Consider the following 19,667-nt stretch of genomic DNA (forward strand, 5'->3'; position numbering starts at 1 on the left):
TGGTATCAAGTATCCAAAAAATATCAGCTAGAAATGGAGTATTTGAGTATATTTCTTTCACTTCCCATGAGTCCAGAAATATCAAAATAGGTGATGCATAGCCCGCCTGTCCTTTATGCTCCATCCTGGATAGCTATCCTAACAAATCTCTATCTGAGCCCTTTTCCATAGAGTCCTTCAGGAAGCCGCTGTCAATTTTTCAGAGTTGGTAAAACAAATGAAACTCACTTGCCATCTCTACACTAGACCAAGAACCCTGATCAAATAAACATTTTTTTCATTTTGCCTTTCAGGAACATTGCATTCCTATAACAACAGAGACAAAACATTGTATCTTCTCCCTGGGCACCCCTATTTGCAATCTTAAGTACTGAATCCTGGAACCTGAAGGACTTTGCAAAGCAGGCTGGCGTGAACTGCCATCGTCTAATGCTGTAAGAGTTTGTTCTTGTAAAAGCCAGTCTTATTTTAATCCTAGTCACTTTAGTCACTGTAACCAAAATTATGTAAACTTTCTAAATAGACTAAATATTCTAAAAATACAGAGAAACACCAGCCTCCGCACCAACCAAGTCACAATAGGGTGTCTGACCTAAACCCACAAAATGAAAATATGATGGGAAAGTCATTTATCAAACTGCAGTGACCATAACATTCTCCTATCACTGTGTCAAAAGCAAAGGCAGAAATCAAATGGCTATTACTTAAAGTGATAACATTATCTTCGGGAAAACATTTTATTTATGCATTCCTACAAATGCTTATGGTATTAGTTACAATTTATATTCAACAAATTATGAAGGTATTTGTGAACATTTTTCCATCTTTTGGATATGATGGAACTATTTTCAACTTTGTAATTGCTGTGTTCAGAATCTCCCTTGAAGAAATATGAGTGTGGGCAGTGGAAAAATAATTCGTTTCCATGTATTGGTTACCACTTATAGCACAGCCTTGAGTATTCTGAGTTCTAAGTAAAATTCTGTGACCATAGGGAAGAATTGTGAAAAACAAGTACATCAAACATTACAATACAGACACAGTTTCCTCTATCTGCTCCCCACCTGCATATGCAGTGTCCATAAGGCTTCTTTCTCAAGTACTGCATGTGGTACCCATGAGCTCATGAATAAACCCACTCAGCTGCCAAGTTCTGGTCACTGTCTCTCTCTCTCTTCTCCCATAGTCTTGGCTAACAGAGGATCCCACTGCTGATACCTTTAAGTTGCAGAAGCACATTTGGTAAAATAGGGAAATGTGTTTTTCTTTTGCTGCCACTTCATTTTGGAAAAGTAGCAAAGCCATCCTATTGCCTTATATCTACTAAACTGTCTCTATTTACTTTAAAGTATTTTAGTGTGAGCAGATGATACCTGTATGCATTTCCTTGAATCTACAATCTAGAGTACTTAGTTATGCATCTTTTGTTCAGTTATAATTTACATACAGTAGAATTCACCTATTATGGGCTCTGTGGTTTTACAGGTCCTCCAAAAGCAGATAACAATGTGGAAATAAACGTGCATTATATTGGTAAGTGTTCTGTTTTGTTTTAAATTTAGCCATTTCATTAGGATTTTGTTTCCCACTGATAGTTTTTACATAAAACTGTATAAACCACCTTATGTGGCAGGCGGAGTCTGTAGAACAGATTTATTTTACAGAGCTTGCCCAAAGCAGATGAAAGCTCATTTGGTCTATGAAATGGTACCTGTAACCACACATGACATCGTGTGGGCAGGATTCAGAGGCTTCCTTCAGTCGGCGCTGGTCAGTTGTGCACGTGGTTCCTCAGAGCCAATGGAACACGGCATATACTTCCTGTTTATCTCCTGTGTTCAAAAAGCTGATCCATATGATACAGCCTTGGGAACTTTTGTGCAGCTTAGTTTTGGATAGTGGGACTACAGAAAGAATGGAGAGGTAGGGCCTGGCGCGGTGGCTCACGCCTGTAATCCCAGCACTTTGGCAGGCCGAGGCGGGTGGATCACGAGGTCAAGAGATCGAGACCATCCCGGTCAACATGGTGAAACCCCGTCTCTACTAAAAATACAAAAAATTAGCTGGGCACGGTGGTGCGTGCCTGTAATCCCAGCTACTCGGGAGGCTGAGGCAGGAGAATTGCCTGAACCCAGGAGGCGGAGGTTGCAGTGAGCCGAGATCGTGCCATTGCACTCCAGCCTGGGTAACAAGAGCGAAACTCTGTCTCAAAAAAAAAAAAAAAAAAAAAGAGAGATGAAAAGTCATCCATACTCTATTTAGTAAGCATACAGTCTTTAATTGTGATTGATGAAGGTTGAAGGAAAAAAGAGAACATAAATGTACTTACTACCACCTAACTGGACACCTAAAACTGGTAGAGGGTAATTTTTTTTTTTTTTTTTTTTGAGACGGAGTTTTTGCTCTTGTTACCCAGGCTGGAGTGCAATGGCGCGATCTCGGCTCACCGCAACCTCCGCCTCCTGGGTTCAGGCAATTCTCCTGCCTCAGCCTCCTGAGTAGCTGGGATTACAGGCACGCGCCACCATGCCAGGCTAATTTTTTGTATTTTTAGTAGAGACGGGGTTTCACCATGTTGACCAGGATGGTCTCGATCTCTTGACCTCATGATCCACCCGCCTCGGCCTCCCAAAGTGCTGGGATTACAGGCTTGAGCCACTGCGCCCGGCCGAAGATAAATTTTTTAAAAGGTTGAGGTCGAGGAAGATTAATATTGAGGGGAGGTGATTGGCTCTGATAATTTAAAAATATAATTTTCTGTGGAGTCCTAAAACCAGATACAAGATGCTGACACAACAGAGAGTGAAAAGTGAAGGAGTTTGGGCAGTGAACTTATGTTTCTCTTAGCAGTGAGGAGAAGGGAAAGAGTGGTAGCCTCCTTCAAACACCAGCCCAAGATCCAACTCTTCTTTAAAGCTATCTTGAACTTCAAATACCTGCTATTCTTCTCCTTCCTTAATGTAAACACATACCAAAACGTCACATTGTACCCAATAAATAAATACAAGTATTACTTGTCAATTGAAAACAAAATTAAAAAAACAAAAAAGAACATCAATTGAGCCAGATGAAGCTACTGAAAAACAAGTTATATTTATTAAATTTTCTCTGCTGCGCTTCATGTGTAGGGATAACACAGTAAAATATGGGATTTTGTTTTAGGATAATAGCATAAAATGCAGAACAAGAAAGTGTGAACAGTGTTCAATTTTCTGTCTTTATTATTTTGATTTCTGTTAAATTAGTAGAATGATTCTACTGAAAATTAGCATTATTCATCATGACCTGACTTCTTTTTTCATTTTTTTTATTTTATTGCATTTTAGGTCTGGGGGTACATGCGAAGAGCATTAAGGATTGTTGCAAAGGTACATACATGGCAATGTGATTTGCTGCCTTCCTCCCCATCACCTATGTCTGGCATTTCTCCCGGTAATCATGACCTGACTTCTAAGGAATTCATTTGATCAGAAGAGGAATGGAAGGGGAGTTAAACAAAACCTTTTTGGAGTTTTCTTTGATTTGATTTGATTTTTTTTTTTTTTTGGTCTTTTGTTTTTGGCTAGGGTTAGAGTACAGACAGTGAAAATATGAAGCAGTAGAGAAATGGGATTACGTGACTTAAGGATAAATAACTGAGTATATGGCCCAGTGAGACTTCAGAGTGGGAGTTGGAGGATGGGTGTGAGAAAGGTAAACTGAAAGCTAGTCCATTTTTGGTCTTTATATTTTTGCTTTTTTAAGATAGTGTTACATTTGAAGCTTTATGATCCCTCTAGAAGATTATCAGTAGAATAGAGAAACAAATACAGAAATCAGCCTTTATTTCAGAGTTCTTGTGTTTGTGTATGTGTAAACTGGCAAGCTATATGGTCTGATGAGCTCCTATCTAACCATAGCACCAATGTTTATCGACCTCTCCTACAATTAAAATCACATCTCACCACAAGCAATGGGTGAGCCTTTGCTTACTTTAATAAGCTTGCAACCTAACTATCTGGCCACTTAAGTGCCACTGGTTCTATGAATTGAATCAGTAGGAAGAAAGAAAAGAGTGTCAGTGTCAGAGTCTACATTAGGCATTTAAGCTGACTCCACAATTTACTTTAAAAATTTACGTAAACAAATTTCAACCTCAAATATTTTTCTTTCCACCTCAGATCCATCAAATTACAAGTTAACTATTCATTCAAGTTAATTGAATAACTCAACAAACCAAAAATGTGTAACCATTTCTTTAAAGTGCAAATGATTTGGGAAATTCTACCTAGATGTTTTTATTCATAATATATATAATGGAAAATTATACTATTCAACATTTAATCATTAGTCACTTTCTGAATACTTTGGAACGTCAAGTCAAATCTAAATTATCTAAATTTTAAAGAGATTAATGTAATTGCACTAAATAGCAAGGAAGGAAGAAATTATTCAGAGCTAACTTCTTAGGCTATGGCAAGAAAAATGAGGATTACAGCTGTATTTCCAATGAGTTCAAAATGAGAAGTTAATATTTCTCAAGCGAACAAACCTCTTTTTTATTTAACGCCAATCTGTTGTTCACAGAATTACAAACTTATTGTATGCTGGCAGCCAAGATAAGAAAGCAATCTAAGGGTCTATCAATGAATGAGTAGATAAAGAAATTATGATACATTCATACATATATATGTACAATGCAGAATATTCAGCCTTAAAAAAGAAAATCCTGTCATTTGCAACATCTTGGATGAACTTGGAGGACAATAGACCAAGTGAAATAAGGCAGACACAGAAAGACATATCCTGAATTATATCACTTATATGTGGAACACAATATAGTCAAACCTAGAGAAACAGAGGGTAGCACGGTGGTTGATTTGGGATAGGGAGCAGGGGAAATGGGGAGGGGTTGTTCAAAGAGTACAAAATTCCCAGTTTTAAGATGACTAAGTTCTAAGGATCTAATATACAAAATGGTAACTATAGTTAATAATGATATATACTTGAAATTTGCTGAGGTAGTAGATCTTAAGTATTCTTACCACAAAATATGATAATTAGGTCAGGTGATAGATATGTTAGCTTGGTTGTGAGAATCTTTACACAAGATATATCAAAACACCATGTGATATACCTCAAATAAATAGAACTTTTTATTTGTCACTCACAACTCAATTTTTTAGAAAAAGACTGAAAATGTTGCTATAAATAATTAAATCATTGGTGAAATACAAATGAATGCCTTCCAGGTAAGTTAATTTATTCAATTATACATATAGTTGAGACACTTAATTTATGCCTTCCAAGTTTGGTCATCACTGATTTAACAGGCACTACATGCCTTTCTCCACCCAGTCTAGATAGATGATAGATAGATAGAATTGTGGTGTTCGTTATAATTCATCATACATATTTGAGGTTACTGCCTATACATTCTCATCGATGTCTATGAATTAATGTTTGATCAGTGGGTTTTCAAGTTGCCAATGTCTAACTCTGTTCTTTGATGACGTTGAAGCTTGATACATTATCAATCCACATTCCAGGTAATATTTTGTCACTATATCTCAGTTTGTCTTAGAGTATTATGTTCTCTAAACAAGTAACCAGATTAAAATATAGCTGGGGATAAAATTAACAAATTTTAGATACAGTAATTGTATAAGCCGGATATATATTTGACGTGAAACCCTTCTATTAAGCACTCTATCTTGCAATGTCTTTTGTCTTCATCATGGAACAAGGGAAATATTTGTAGACCTAAATTCTTGGTTAAGTAAATGGAAGCATTTCTCCAGAGGCTTCTGATATATAGTAATAAGCCCATGACCAATGCAATAAATTTTCACCAAAAGACTGCAAGACATTTTATCCATGCTCAGGGAAACACAATGCAATAATAGGAGAAAGAAAAATTTAGAAAGGAAAGAATATAGAACTAACTTATGTAGAAATAAGTGACTTTATTGAAGTGCTTTGTGTCTCAACCTATTTTAAGGAGGACACTATTTAGAATACTCACATGTAAGACTCGCCTTCATTCCAAAGAAAAATGAATCCAGTTAATAAATTTTTATCAGGTGCTTAATGGTATTTGTAGTAAAAGAGCTTAGTTTTTTTCTCCCTATATTACATAGTCTAGACTTAGAAAAGCTTGACTTTATTTCCAGTGATTAAAGTCTGAACTGTAAACTCATCAGTTCATTATTAATTATATTTGGTTGAAACAAAATTCAGAAAGTAAACCACTCATGTTGATATAAATCATTGAGGGTTTAAAATTAAACTAGAAGACAAGCTTCTGTTTCATAAGTAAAATAATAAACATAAAACAGTCTTTCTGCATCACAGACCCCTTTTAGGAGCCAGAATCTATTGAAATATCCAGACTTTTCCTCCAAAAAATACATATTCAAACTAAATGTTGTGTAACAACTTTCCTGCAAGCTTAAAAAAATCTTTGAAGTAGATGCTGGGACTAAGTTTAAGAATACAGGCATGCAGCAAGAATCTCTGCATAATTGTGTTTATTATTGTGAGACTGAGGCTCAATTTGGCTAAGATCTTTAGCACCCAGTGGGGAAAATGGAAAGCATAGTTAAGATGACTGTCATCGAGAGAAGGAAACATGAGAAAAATGATGTTTTGCTTAGCAATGAATGATAAATAATTTCCCCTGGGACTGTTTAGTAAACTTTACTTTGGAAACTCTGTATAATCTCAAATGCAATTTTCATGTATCTTTTTATTTTGACCACTTAACAAAACAAGAAGACATGAGATTACTAGGAAACAGCCTGCTGGTTGTCTGAGTCATAGAGAATATGCACTCAACTTACCCTCTTGTCAATCGTGTCTATCCTTGGTCTATGTTCACAAAAATTTGCTTTCTCACTCAAAGTTGGGTTATTGATGTGCACAGTTCAGATATCAGATCTCTGGAAACTTCGGACACATTTGGTCTTATGGAAGATGTGAAAATAAGAAACAACATACATATAATGAAAAGAAAGTCCAAGTAATGACGTTAGAGAAATAGGAAAAAAACCGCAATTAAAAACAAACTTTTCTAAAGTCTCTCTCTATATATATGTAGAAAAGTTGAAGCTTGATACATTATCAACGTTAGAAAAGTATATATATATTATATATTTATATATTATATATGAATATATATAAAGTCTATATATAATATATAGTTATATATAATTATTAATATATATTATATATTATTACATATAATATATAATTATATATATAATAATTTATAATATATATATATATATATATATATAAATGTTGCCAAGTCACATTATGTAGCTGGAAAAGTAGAATGAGAACACTGAGAAAATGCTAATAAAATGATTAGCCTTTTTAAAAAGTGAATGAATTACTTTGCTATTTGTACAAAATATCTAAGTCACTTGTAACAAATAAAATTGGATTGTTTAAAATTTTTAATAGCAACGTTTATGACTTCTAGAGAAAACTAGAAAATAAAAACGGAGCCAACTATTTTATAACTGGATAAACCGGTTTTCCAAGTACGAAGCCAAACTTTATCGACATCCAGTGAGTTATTCCTAAATTATCTGCTAGAGAATAACTTTCAGAGAATTAAAATGGCTAGAATTGTATCAATTTAAGGTCTGGTAGTGAGCATTAGTAAATAGTTAATTGTAGCACTATGAATATATAATGATAATAAAAGAAAAAACATAGTATGTAATAGTCATATGTATCAATCCTAATGTTGCTAACTCATTTTAAGGGTACAGAGTGAGTAGAATGAAGGAACAAGAATAGGAGATAGATTCACTGAATAGATCTTATTTTACATAATTGACTTTGAAACCATGTAAACATTTTACATGATAAAAAGTATATTTTTTAAATTCCTAAAAATATTAAAATAAACTAAATCTAAATGTGTAACTAGTTACTGGCATAATCACATAGAAAATAGCTAATCCATAAAACTTTAAAAAATAGTTTGTAACTGTACAGCTTTAATGATATATGCCCTGAGGGCAAAAATCAAAATACTCCATTTTATTGGTCCATTTTCACACTGCTTATGGGCAGTTCACACACACACAAAAAAAGGTTTAATGGACTTACAGCTCCACGTGGCTGGGGAGGTCTCACAGTCATGGCAGAAGGTGAAAAGCATGTTTCACATGGCAGCAGACAAGAGAAGAGAGTTTGTGCATGGAAACTCACCTTTATAAAACCATCAGATCTTGTGAGACTTATTCACTATCATGAGAAAGATCCACCCCCATGATTCATTATGTCTCTGATATTATACTGCATAATCCTATGTCTTTCACAGGCAAGATTCTTGGCAATGAAGAAAGGAAAAACCAATGTGAAAAGAGATTAAGTAAAGACCTTTTAGTAGTTAATTTGAAATATCAATATAAGTTGACAACATTTTCTGCTTAAAAAATAATTCTAATTTTTCAACAAAATGGCCAAGAAATACTGACACATCCAGTACCATTAAGTGCCCCCAATACTCAAAATTCACAAAGGAACCAGAGTTCCCCAGAGTAAAGGCTACAGCAAGGTTGGGGACAGGAAATATACAAGATCATCTTGGAAACTCTTGTCATACCAGATGACGAGGAAACTGTCAAAGATTATTAGCTTTAGGTCAAAGATGTGAAAGTCAACTAACAGAAACTGTCAAAGATGAGGCAATATACGGATCAATTAGGGAAAAATTACAAAAGACTTAAATACATCAAATGAATTTAAACCTGTGAATGCATAGTGATACTTAAAAAGCATTAGTTAGTAATTGGAAGATATTAATGAACCAACTCATTATTTTGAAAACTCATAGACAATGGAACCCCTGGGTAATCAAATAGTAGACAAGAGCAACATTTTCTTTATTGTGGCATGTCAGCAACTTAATGAAAAATAAATTATAGAATTGGCATAGTACCCTTTTGTAATTCAAAATGAATTACAGATGTAAACATGAAGCATCAATTATTGATGATATCAAAAAGAAAAAAATTACCAGATATTTGATCCCTCCATTTGGAGAAACAAAACACCTCCTATGAAGAAGTCTTTTCAGAAAAAGCAGACCTGAATCTGATCAGTCCTCTATATGCAATTACTAACTACAGAAAACACAAAAGACAGAACAACGTGCTAAACTACATTACAGGGCTGCAAGCAGAAAAATCGTGCAGGACAGATAATTGTGTTTCTTCAGCAAATAAACTGCAAAGAGTAAAAGAAAGATGGAAGGAGAAAACAACAGGTGAAAAGAGACTTAAAACGTATGTAAATTACATATTAAGGATTACATGTAGGCCTTATTTGGGTCTTGATTCAAAGAAACTAGAAAAATTTGTAACATTAAAAAGTTAATTGAAGGCACTTCTCTTTCAAGTCACCCCCTTGGCCCTTTTGTTGGATACTTTAAGTTCTGGGGTACATGTGCAGAACGTCCGGGTTTGTTACATAGGTATACATGTGCCATGGGGGTTTGCTGCACCCATCAACCCATCATCTGCATTACTTACTTCTCCTAATGCTATCCGGTCCTAGCCCCCACCCCTCAACAGGCCCCGGTGTGTGATGTTCCCCTTCCTATGTCCATGTGTTCTCATTGACTCCCACTGAGAACATGCTGTGTTTGATTTTCTGTTCTTGTGTTAGTTTGCCACTTCGTCCATGTCCCTGAAAAGGACATGAGCTCATCCTTTTATGGCTGCATAGTATTCCACGGTGTAAATGTGCCACATTTTCTTTATTCAGCCTATCATTGATTGGCATTTGGGTTGGTTCCAGGTCTTTGCTATTGTGAACGGCACCGAGATAAACATATGTGTGCATGTGTCTTTGTAGTAGAATGATTGATAATCCTTTGGGTATGATGAGATTGCTGGGTCAAATGGTATTTCTAGTTCTAGATCTTTGAGGAATCGCCACACTGTCTTCCACAATGGTTGAACTAATTTACACTCCCATCAACAGTGTAAAAGTGTTCCTATTCCTCCACTTCCTCCCCAGCATCTATTGTTTCCTAACTTTTTAGTGAATGCTATTCTAACTGGCATGAGATGCTATCTCATTGTGGTTTTGATTTGCATTTCTCTAATGACCAGTGATGATGAGCTTTTTTTCATATGTTTGTGGGCTGCATAAATGTCTTCTTTTGAGATATGTCTGTTCATATCCTTTGCCCACTTTTTGATGGTGGATTGTTTTTTTTTTTTTTTTGGTAAATTTGTTTAAGTTCTTTGCAGATTCTGGATATTAGCCCTTTGGATAATGGATAGATCCATTGCAAAAATTTTCTCCCTTTCTGTAGGTTGCCTGTTCACTCTGATGATAGTTTCTTCTGCAGTACAGAGGCTCTTTAGTTTAACTGACAAATCTCATTTGTCAGTTTTGGCTTCTGTTGCCATTGCTTTGGCTGCTTTTGTCATGGAGTCTTTGCCCATGCCTAAATCCTGAGTCATATTGGCTAGGTTTCCTTCTAGGATTTTTATGGTTTTAGGACCTATGTTTAAATTTTTAATCCATCTTGAGTTAATTTTTTTATAAGGTGTAAGGAAAGGGTCCAGTTTTAGTTTTCTGCATACGGCTAGCCAGTTTTCTTAACCCCATTTATTAAACAGGGAATCCTTTACCCATTGCTTGTTTTTGTAAGGTTTGTCAAAGATCAGATGGTTGTAGATGTGTTGTGTTATTTCTGAGGCCTCTGTTCTGTTTCATTGGTCTATATATCTGTTTTGGTTCCAGTACCATGCTGTTTTGGCTACTGTAGCCTTGTAGTATAGTTTGAAGTCAGGTAGCATAATGCCTACACCTTTGTTCTTTTTGCTTAGGATTGTCTTGGCTATATGGGCTCTTTTTTGGTTTCATATGAAATGTAAAGTAGTTATTTTCTAATTCAGTGAAGAAAGTCAATGGTAGCTTGAAAGGGATAGTATTGAATCTATAAATTACTTTGGGCAGTATGGCCATTTTCACAGTATTGATTCTTCCTATCCATTAGCATGGAATGTTTCTCCCATTTGTTTTTGTCCTTTCTTATTTCCTTGTTGAATGGTTTGTAGTCCTCCTTGAAGAGGTCCTTCACATGCCTTGTAAGTTGTATTCCTAGGTATTTTATTCTCTTAGTAGCAGTTGTGAATGAGAGTTCACTCGTGATTTATCTGTCTGTTATTGGTGTATAGGAATGCTTGTGATTTTTGCACATTGATTTTGTACCCTGAGACTTTGCTGAAGTTGCTTATCAGCTTAAGGAGATTTGGGGCTAAGACGATGGGGTTTTCTAAATATACAATCATGTCAGCTGCAAACAGTGACAATTTGACCTCCTCTCTTCCTATTTGAATATCTCTTATTTCTTTCTCTTGCCTGATTGCCCTGCCCAGAACTTCCACATATACTTTTCTTACTTTTCTTCAAAAACAAAATAGATAATTGGAAATTTGAACACTGACTCAATATTTGGCGATATTCAGGAATTAATTATAATTATTATTATTTGAGATGGAATCTCGCACTGTAGCCCAGGCTGGAGTGCAGTGGTGCCATCACGGCTCACTGCAAACTCCGCCTCCTGGTCCCGGTTCAAGCAATTCTCCTACCTCAGCCTCCCAAGTAGCTGGGATTACAGGCACGAGCCACCACGCCCAGCTAGTTTCTGTATTTTTTAGTAGAGACGGGGTTTCACTATGTTGGCCAGTCTGGTCTTGAACTCTGGACCTCGTGATCCACCTGCCTCAGCCTCCCAAAGTGCTGAGACTACAGGCTTGAACCACCGTGTCCCGCCAGATATTCAGGTATTAATTTTTTAAAGTTAAGTACTGAAATGTTTATTTATAAAGTAAAATGTTGTCTGGATTTACTACAAAATAATTTGAAATGGGGAATATGGGTAAGGTTAGTTTGCTGAAGCTAGATAATGGCCAGTAGGGGGTTTGTTATCTGATTCTCTTTTTATATAAACTTAAAATTATCAAAATTCAAAAATAAAAGCCCATTCATTTGGTAGGTTTTCCTAAATGCCATTGCCATGCCCCAAGGACACTGAAAATACATGCTATGTTCTCCATTTCTGTCTCGTGTCTGTGAAAAGCAGTCAGTGCAGCATGCAAGACCAGCAAGGGTTAAAGAGGGCCAGTGGCTGATACATCTGGGGAGCATTAGCTATATTAAGGACAAGCCAGCATAAAAAGGTAACCGGAAGAAGCAGCTGAGTACTCACTGGTCAGACCTTGAGGTCATCTGAATGAAGGGACTGCGGTTTACAGTCTAGCAAGGGACATGTATTATTTCAGCACTTTGTTTCAAACCGCAGCACAAGAGTTTCTCTGGTTTGGAATTGATTCAAAACTGAGCAGAAAACTTCTTTATTCTCAATAAGCAAGTTTAAATATTTTATATCACACCTTTCAAGAAAGAATAGGCAGGATATATGTTTATAGTAACAAAAATTTCGTGTCTTTCAGATTTTTGTGTGTTGCAGAAATTCCCATTGGCCATACACGTGAATATAATGATAAACACTTGTTTTAATTGGTATTTCGGCAACAACTATGTAAAACATTTATTAGGTGACAGCACTGGGAAAAGCATAAGAATTACTGTAGGGGCTGGGTGGAATTATAGAGGCTCTTCAGTTTCATGGAAAGTGGGACTTTAAAATCCAACAAAATTGTCTAAGATCTTGACTGCCATTTTTTAGCTTGTTGAGTTGGGTATTCTCTATCTTGTACTTTGCTTCCCTCACCTGTAAAACACTATTGCAGTGAAGTTGAAAGATAATGCCTAAAGCACGTATCCTACAGTATACATTCAATATGTGGAAGAATTGTCGTTTTCACATTTGCTTTCTTATGATCAGCAACTTCTATCGCTTGAGTTTAAGTAAAGGCATCTTTGGATATTAGACCTCTTTCTCCTTATGTAAATACCACTACTTTGTGCACCTACAGGCGATCAACTCAACCTCTTGGAGAAAAACCTGAAACAAAACAGTAATGACAGACAACTTTGGTCTTATGGTAAAATAAAAAAAAAAATTTAGTGGTTGTTTGTATAATTATGTGTTATTAAAACCCTGGTATTTATGAGTTTCCATATTTTAGTATTTAGATAACTAATACTAAGAGGGATACAAACGTAAGTATAGTAGATTATGCTATTAGACAAAATATAGCCCTGCCTTAGTCCTAAAATATGACACACTTCATAGTTTAAGCTAAGTATGTAGGAAATGGTCTTATATCTCTTCCTGGTCTTATATCTTAAAATCAGCAGTAAATCATTAAAAGGCAATTAAACGCATTGAAGCAAACTTAATGCACATAGCTTCGGACTATGCTTGTGACCAGCCGTTCTGGGTTGCCTTCTATGAAGCATATGCTTGATTGATCATTGCTGTACAGTATAAAGAATTTACTTTGAAATAAGAAGATAGGAGCTCAATCAAGTCTTTTCTTACCTGCCGTTTTCTAGCTCGGTGGTTTGGGCAAAAATGTCCTTATGCTTTATTTATTTTACTTGTTAAATGTACCCAGCTCTGAGGGTTAGTTCTGAGCGCACCGTAAAACATTAAATAAGTAAATGGTCTCTCTTGAAAACGAGTAACACATGCATAGAATATTTTCTATTTCTGAAACCGCTCCCATTCTGACTGTATTGAGTGGTATAAATAGGTAGGAAAAAAAAGAGGCTTTTTTTCTCCATCATGGAATCCGGTGAGTGGTGATTACACAGTGCAGCGCTCTTTGTTGGTAGTACGTATGTGTGAACACACATGCTCACTGGAACTCTTCCCTCAGCATTTGTGCCTGTCTCCAGTCTCCCCATTCCTGTGCCTACTATGCCGGAGTTCCACCCCTGCAGTTGCCAGCTGCATTGGGAGGTTGGTTGTTCCGATGGGTTGGGTTATCTTTGTCGTGGACATCTGGAACTTTGCACGTCACTTACGGGGGAGTTGTTTCTGCTCCAGCATCCGCAACGAGGTGTCCTCTTTACCGACCCTCTCCATCACTACACTTCCTGAAGCACTCTTATTTATTCTTCCTCTGCCTGCCTGCACCAGTACTGGTAACATAGTGTAAATGGTTCTCAAAAGCTTACTGGTGTGGACTTGGTCTGTGTCAGCCATACTGTTTACTTATACATGTACGTGTCCTGTTTTTAAAATAAAAAATTATTCTTACAAATAAATTAAAATCGGTATACTTACATTTTTTAAAAAATGTCCATGTTGAGCAGTAAATGTTTTAATAAAAAGAGGGAACTAGGAAAAGCTTGAATCCCATAGACAGATGTGAGTGAGATTGTATTAAAAAAAAAAGAAAGAGGAGGTAATCACTCTATAGTCTAGACTGTAAATTTTATTCAAACTTCATGTTAAAATGAGGTCATTTCACTTACAGTGAAAGCTAAGGCCATTGAGGGTTTTCCGCTGACCCATCTAGCATTTAATGTAGGACAGGAGTTTCCAAAGCCAAGGAGCTGGTACTTTACACAAAAGTAGAAAGGCCGCAAGGTTACTCTACAAATTTACAGACCTACTTTCATTTCATAGTGACTAGGTTTTGGGTGCTGGGAAATACTATCCTTTTTATTGCACTTAGCATATTTATTATATAAAAATCCAAATTCATTTCAGAAAAATTCAAAGTAGTAAAGCAATAAATACATAGTGTTACCTAAAGCCCCACCATTCAGAGATCATCACCACTATTACATACTGATGTATCGCTATTCAGATATTACAAAAACATATGAATATATTTTATAAAACTTTAACCAGCCGGGTATGTTTCATAACTTTTTTTTCACTTGTACTCTTTTGAATATTTTAAAAAACATTTAGTATAGATCTACATTAAGAAATATGATAATATAGTATTCTGCTGTATGGAGTATGTATGTTGTTAATCAATTTTCTGTCATATATTTGTTTTGTTGATTTTTTAAATATATATCTTTATACTAAGGAAGTATGTGTCAAAATTCTTAGAAGTAGAATTTTCGTATGTTTTAAGTTGTTTTTCCTGATGTCCCAGAGTGTATGCTCCTTAATAAAGGAGCACTTCATTGACTTTTCACGACAGATTTTCTTATATCCACACCAAACTTTTCTGTTAGTAACACAGTATTTTTTTTTTTTTTAGTCTGCAATTCTCCTTAAAAAGGGCTGCTGTCACATGAAAAACTGTCTTGTCAGATATCAGATCTGGCCATTGATGATGAGGCCATGGTATATATAAAGACATTGAGAGGAAATGTGTGTGATCTGGAATTGTGACCTTACAGGTGCATTTGCAACATTGGCTGCATGTGAGTGAGTGAATCTACATGACCAGAATTTTTTAATAGATACATGACATTTGTACATATTTATAGGGTACATGTGATATTTTGTTACATGCATAGAATATTAAATAAGCAAGTCATGGAATTCTGGGTACCCATGGCCTGGAGAATTTACCGTTTCTATGTGTTGGGGACATTTCAAGTCCTCTCTTCTAGCTATTTTGAAACACACGATGCATTGTTGTTAACAATAGTTACATTATTCTGCTGTCAAACATCAGACCATTTCTTCTATCAAACCCTATAGTTGTATCTATTAACCAGCCTCTCTTTCTCTTCATCTGCCCTCATCCCACACACCCTTGTTAGCCTCAGCTATTATTCTAATAACTACCTCCATGAGATCAACTTTTTTAGTTCCCACATACAAGTGAGAACATGTGATATTTCTTTCTATGCTTGGCTTATTTCACTTAATATAATGACCTCGGGTTGCATCTGTGTTGCAACACAGGACATGATTTAGTTTTGTATGACTAAATATATCCAAAACAATTCATTAAAAATGGGCAAAAGACATGAATAGACCTTTCTTAAAAGAAGACAAAAATGACCAATAAGTATACGAAAAATGCCCAACATCACTAATCATTAGGGTAATGCAAATCAAAACCACATGATATATTCTCGTATCCCAATTAGGATTGCAATCATTAAAAAAAATTATAACAGATGCTGGTAAGGATGCAGAGAAAAGGGAACTTATACGCTGTTGGTGAGAATGCAAATTAGTACAGCCACTATGGAAAATAATATAAAATTTTTTCAAAATACTAAACATCAGACTACCATAAAATCCAGCCATCCAACTACTGGGTATTTATTCAAAGGAAAGGAAATCAGTATATCAAGGGATACCTGCACTCCCATATTTATTGCAATACTGTTCACAATAGCGAAGATGTGGAATCAACTTGTGTCAACAAAGGATGATTGGATAAAGAAAAGTTTATATGTAACAGAATACCAAATAGTATTCACTCTGTTGATTGTTTCCTTTGATGTAAAAAAGCTTTTTGATTTTGATATACTCCAATTTCTCTTTTTTTGTTTTTGTTGCCTATGCTTTTGAGGTCTTAGCCATAAAATATTTGCCTAGACCTGGCATTTCCCCTACGTTTTCTTTTCTTCTACTAGTTTTATAGTTTTGGGTCTTATGTTTAAGTATTTGATCCATCTGGAGTTAATTTTTTCATATGGTGGGAGATAGGGGTCCAGTTTAATTGTTTCTCATATGGGTTTTCCCAGCACCATTTATTGAAGAGGTGTCCTTTCTTCAGTGTATGTTCTTGGTGCCTATGTCAAAAATCAGTTGGCTGTAAATATATGCATTTATTTCTGGGTTCTCTATTCTGTTTAATTGGTCTATGTATTTGCTGTTATACTGATACCATGATGTTTTGCTTGCTATAGCTTTGTAACCTATTTTGAAGTAAGATAGTGTGATGACTCTAGCTTTGTTCCTTTTTTTTTTTTTTTGAGATTGCTTTGGCTATTAAGGTTTTTCTTAGTTCTGTATGAATTTTAGAATTTTTTTTTCTATTTCTGTGAAAAATGACATTAGTATTTTGATAAAGGTTGCTTTGAATCTGTATTGTTTAGGGGAACGTGGTTAGTTTAATGATATTAATTCTTGTAATCCATGAACAGGCATATCCTTCCATTCGTTTGTGTCCTCTTCAATTTCTTTCATCAATATTTTGTGGTTTTTCTTGTAGAGGACTTTCACCTCCTTGGGTAAATTCATTCTTAGAAATGTTTTTAGCTATTATAATGGGATTCCCTTAATGATTTCTTTCTCAGCTAGTTTATTATTCATATGTAGAAACCCTAATACTTTTTGTATGTTGATTTTATATCCTGCAATTTTACTGAATGTATCAGATCTAATAGTTTTTTTGGTGAAGTCTTTAGATTTTTCTAGATATAAAACAATATCATCTGCAAAGAGGGAAAATTTGACTGACTTTTTCCCAATTTGAATGTCTTTATTTCTTCTGGACTGACTGCTCTGGCTAGGAGCCGTATTCCAATATTATGTTGAACAGACATAGGAAAACTGGACATCCTTTTCTTGCTCCAGTTCTCAGAGGAAAACCTTTCAGCTTTTACACTCGATATGATGTTAGCTGTGGATTTGCCCTATTTGGACTTTATTATGTTGAGGTATGTTCCTTTTGTCCTAATATTTATAGCTGTTCGTGTGGTGTAATAATCACTCCAGTTTTTTAAATTTGCTTTTGTAGGGCAGGACGTTTTCCTGAAGCGTATCTATGGTCTTGATCATGGAGGGCACTTTGGCTTTGATTGTGGGGGCCAAATAATTCTGAATGATTTATTTATCAGTGGATAACATCAGCGGTATTCATGATTTCCTCAGTGGCATTAGGTGTCGTTGCAGTAGAGGCTGTGGTGAAGTTGTTCTGGAGGCCAGGATTCCAGGTGAGCCAGTTTTCAGTCCCCAGTGGTGGCAACGGTGGACTGAGCACGTTTGTCCTTGGGCCCCAGTGTGGTTTACACTGGCACAAGTGCTATTGGGTGTAAGCAGGCTGATTCTTGGGCTCCAGGTGGCTTTCTCAGATGCTGGTAGTGGTAGCAGTGGGCCGGGTGTGTGGTCAGTTTCTCAAGCTCCTTAGCAGCTGGTGTGATGTGATTGACATCAGTAGCAATGGTGGAGCATCCCGCTGGAACCAAAGCTGTCCACTTTGGTGTTGGCAGTGGCTGCAACAAGTTGGGCAGAACGGTTATTGAGTTCAAGGGGTGACAGCAATGCAATGAGCACATCTTTTCTTGGGTTCCACTGGCACCAGTGCTGGCATGTCTGTGCAGGCTGATTCTTAGGCCTCCAGGCAGCTTTTTAAGGTGCGGGTAGTGGCACTGGTGGGCTAGGTGGGTAGCTGAGCCCTCAGGTTCCATGACAGTGAGTGCAGCGTGGGCAATGGCAGTAACAGTGTGGGACAATCCTGTCTCCCAAGTGATCTATGCTGGGTTTGATGCTGGCTGTGGTCAGTTGGGTGGACCAATACTCAGGCCTGCAGGTGGCAGGGGCAGGTAGGGGCCAGCTGTGGTGGTAGTGACAGTTCAGGTAGAGCCAAATACAGGCTCCTAGGAGGAATGCTCAGGTCCCAACTGTGGTGGTTAGGGCTGGGTTGGCAGACCTGTCCTTAGCCCTCCCAATGGGATGTGCAGGCTTTGACTGTGGTAGGCAGGTGGGGTGATCACCAGACACATTGTGGAATGCTAGAGTGGGGGCAGCAGTGGCTGTGTTATGGTCCTGTTACTGGGAAGCGTGGGATTTCTTTCAGTGGCAGCAGCTATATGCAGGTGGGGAGTGTGTGCTTTGGCCCCACGTGGTCACTGTACATGAGGTAGCCTATACTCAGGGTGCTTGTACATGTATTGTGGCTTTGCTGCTAGGGGAAGTAGGGTGGCTGAGAGTGGCTTGCCCTTAGGTGCCAGCGGCTGTGGGCAAGGGACTCTGTCCCTGGGCCATGTGAAAATGCATGGTGAATCCATTGCTGGGGGCATAAGTGTCACTGCCAATGGCTCATGCTTCAGTCCTGGCAACAGTATCCAGCCACAGCAGTAGTTGTAAGCAGAGAATTTCAATGGGGCTCCAGGGATGTGGAGATTCAGGAGCTGCCTTTCTGTAGCTGCTTAGGACTAAGAGTTATGTGGACACAGGGTGAGCTCCCTGTCTGGAGCAATGCAGATGTGTGGTCTTCAGGCAGCTCCCTACATTAATCCCAGGGCCCATGATGGTTGAGGGACTCTCCCAGGGATAGGATTTTAGGAGTTTATGGTGGGAATGTAAATTATGAGGTCTCTCACTTACCCCTTCCTCATTTCGGGGAGCCTCTTTGGACTCCCAGCCCATCTCCGCCAAGCAGGCTACCTTGCTTCCCCTCTCCTTCCATGCTTTTGATGTTTTGTGTCACTTTTTTTGTTGAATTCTAATGTTCTCTTTTAGATGATGTATTTGGATTGTAATTATCTACCTGCTATTTTGGTTCCTCTTTATGAAGAAGACAAGTACCAGATGCCTCAAGTCAGATATCTCAAATCCCCTAGTAGATATTTTAGAAAGTTTTGAGCAGCCAAAAGTTTATGTCAGATATAGGTTAGTTCTTTTGAAAGCCAGTGTTATAATATTCCCTAGATGTTTTAAATTTTACATATGCGATTTGATGTGTTGAATATTTCAACGGGTACTCTGTGCATTTTGCGTCTTTTGTTCTTCAACTTCTTTCTATTTCTACTCTACCAAATTCAGCCACTTCCCATGAAGAAAACCAGAATAAAATGTCCTG

The 19,667-nt window shown here is 36.9% G+C and overlaps 1 long non-coding RNA gene across 3 annotated transcripts in view; it reads right to left on the reverse strand.

Moving 5' to 3' along the window:
• The window catches only part of LOC144578317 (uncharacterized), a 163,152-nt gene that overhangs the window by 41,744 nt on the left and 101,741 nt on the right, over positions 1-19,667 (reverse strand). The window contains exon 5 of one of the 3 annotated variants that reach the window (XR_013523826.1): positions 6,822-6,944. The exons of 1 other annotated variant lie outside the window; for it this stretch is intronic. This is a non-coding gene — a long non-coding RNA (uncharacterized LOC144578317). Of the gene's footprint in view, positions 1-6,821; positions 6,945-12,531; positions 18,079-19,667 lie in introns of those variants that run through there. One more of the 3 variants, XR_013523828.1, reaches the window with a different exon arrangement.

Source organism: Callithrix jacchus, chromosome 11 (assembly GCF_049354715.1).
Source record: "Callithrix jacchus isolate 240 chromosome 11, calJac240_pri, whole genome shotgun sequence".
NCBI classification, from domain to species: Eukaryota; Metazoa; Chordata; class Mammalia; order Primates; family Cebidae; genus Callithrix; species Callithrix jacchus.